The sequence below is a fragment of the Tyto alba genome, unplaced genomic scaffold, assembly GCF_018691265.1.
Source record: "Tyto alba isolate M040663 unplaced genomic scaffold, T.alba_DEE_v4.0 Super-Scaffold_29, whole genome shotgun sequence".
Taxonomy (NCBI): Eukaryota; Metazoa; Chordata; class Aves; order Strigiformes; family Tytonidae; genus Tyto; species Tyto alba.
This window is the reverse complement of record NW_024881303.1, coordinates 14290901-14293705: the sequence shown is the minus strand read 5'-3', so window position 1 is coordinate 14293705 and position 2805 is coordinate 14290901.

The following is a 2805-nucleotide window of genomic DNA, read 5'->3' as shown; positions in this document are numbered from 1 at the left end:
TAAATAATATCATTCAGCATGAAGAGAATTGTAAAATGGATAAAACACAGAGCTAATGAAGAATATTTGTATCATGTAATATTTCTCACTGAAAATTAATGAAATGTGAACGTTGCAGCAAAACATTAAAAAACTGGCTTTAAGCCAAAGTATGGGAAAAAGTAGAAAACACTTGCAATATTCAAAACAAGGTGGTTCTGATGCTTACAAACTTAGAAGGGCCTTTTCTGTCCAAAATTATATACTTGTTCACAGTAAAAGCACAAAAATAAAGTGAGGTTGTACAAAATTGTTAAACTATTATCATTGACCTGGACCAAAACATTTATATGGATAAGCAAGAGAGACTTGTGACTTTGTTCCTGTATTTGACAAAGCTCTTTTACACTAACATCAAAAAAACTTGATGCAAAATAATCGGTTCTGAATCCAATCCCACTTGCTCTGAAGTCTATGTCAGCTCTGCTGGGAAGTCGAGAGCAGGACTGAGTGCATGTCTAACATGTAGGTGACTAATATTTTGTGTATGCAAGCTTAGAATAAAAAGTATAAGTGAGTTGTGCATTTTTCCTCAAAAAAAAATATGAACGAACTCCATTATGACTCACCTTTTTTTTTTTTTTTACATTTAACTTTTACCAGGGGACAAGGGAGACTTCATCCTAAACTTGTAATATTCTTGTTTTTAAAAGTTACAGGCACTATTTTTCCCACACTATTACATTTGCCCTTCCAACTATAGACAGCAGGGCAGGATTTATATGTAATACTCTGGAAATCTCTCTCCAGGATCTAAAAATAGCCTTTCAGTTTATGAGAAGTTTGCAGCAATAAACTACATGTTGTAGTTTGTTAAAATGGGAATGCTGAGTGTGATTGGAGAGAAGGAATTCCCAGATCTCCACAAGTTAAGTAAATTTGTTACTATTTCTGATACTTAATAGGAAATTATTTCCTAATCTTGTCATTAGCCCAGAGCTCAGTATTACTGTCTTGAGACTTGGACTAGACTAACTTTGAGAACACTTCACACAATCATGGCAGTTTGGGATATGAGCAAGCAAAGCAGTGGTATAGTGGGACATGAAGATAAAATGGAATGTATACTTGCTGCAGCTTTGGAAATACTTAAGAGACAAACCCGTACTTGTAGTTAATAGTAGTTTAACATAGAAGGGGAAGGAAAGGTGGTGTTAACAGCAGAAAAAAAGAAGGAATGAGGAACAGGAGATGATTTTGTCATGAGTACAGAAGGCCAGTGAGGCTTTAACTTGTTTTAAAATCCTCACATTGAGTAGCATTGAGTTCATTTCATATAAACAAAACTTTTTTTTTTTTTAAGATTTAAATACTTGCGTACCCAGTACATTAATCTGTGATTGAAGACAATGTACAGTCCTTTTGAATGACTTTTCCTCACTACCTTTTGAGAACGTTTTACAATGAGATCTTAGGACACCCAGTCCATGAATCTGTATCCCCTTCTGGTAAATACTTTCGCATCTGCTTGTTCATATCAAGACAGACAGCTGTTTCTTTGCAAATATTGTTCCTGATTTATATGCACACAGGCCCGACCTCTTACAAAGCTAATAATCAAATGAGTGGCAAGTAGTAACGAGCGGCATTTTCCCTCAGCATCTCCCGAGGCGGGGAAGGTCCCTGAGGTGAGGAGGGGACGTGCTGTGGCAGTCGGCAGAAGGGGAAGGAAAGGGAGTGCGATTGAGGCACAAAGCTGCTGCATTTGCAAAGAAGCACGTACCGTTTTGCTGTTGAGGGGTTCTGGTAGGCCCCGGAGTTCAGGGATGAAGAGCCCGTGTTAATAATTAAGGCAAATAACTACACTTGGTAATTCTGTTTTAAAAGAGAGGAACACCTCACGCACTGGAATTTTGTGCGGCGATTGAATTACAAGGTAACATTTATTTTAAACACTGCTTCTGGTTAACTGGGTTCATGAGCTCGGCGGCTGGCCGTGCCTGCGGGCCGCGCTGCAGCGGCCGGGCGCGGAGGAGGGCGGAAGGCAGCCAGCGCCCCCGAGCGCCGCCGCGCAACTCTGCGCGGCAGCCCGCCGGGACGCGCCGCGCTCTCCGCGGTGCCGACCCCCCCCCCAAACCGAACAAAAAAGGGAGTGAGAAAAATTCCCCGGGTACCAATCGCAGTTGGGCCGTGCGGTTCAAACGGGCTGACGCTGCCGGCAGCCTCCTGAGGCGTCCCCGGCGCCTGCGCAAGCCGAGCCCGGCGCTCCGCTGGCGCCCGGCGCCCGCCCGTCCCGCCGCAGGACCCGCCAGCCCGGCACCGCGAGGCGAGCTCACCCGGCCGGGAAACGCGCGGGACGCGGCCGTCGCGCCTGGTCCATGCTTTAGGCGTGGAGCGCCCCGCCACCCTGCCGCTCCGCCCAGGCAGGGTGAGCCGCGGGCAGGGAGCAGCGCGGCGCCGCCCGGCCCCTTCCCTCACCGGGGAGCTGCTCGGGCCAGAGCCGGGGCGCCCGCGCCCGCTCCCGCGCCCGCTAACGGCCGGGCGCCGGCGCGCCCCCTGCCGGAGCCCCGCACGGCCTGCGGGGCCGGGTCAGTGCTTCCGCGTGGGGCGGGGCGGGGCGGGGGAGTGACGGGTGACACGGCCGCGGACCGATTGGCTTGATCGGCGCCGGGTGGCGCCCTCCACGTTCGCAGCGCTCGTTGATAGGCCGACGGCAGCGGCCGGGGGCGGGCCGCTGCGGCACGGCGCGCTGTTACAGGCTGCTTCGCTCGTCTGGGCCAGCCGTGGGCGCAGCGGCCTCTACGATTGGCCGCTGGGCAGTGGGAG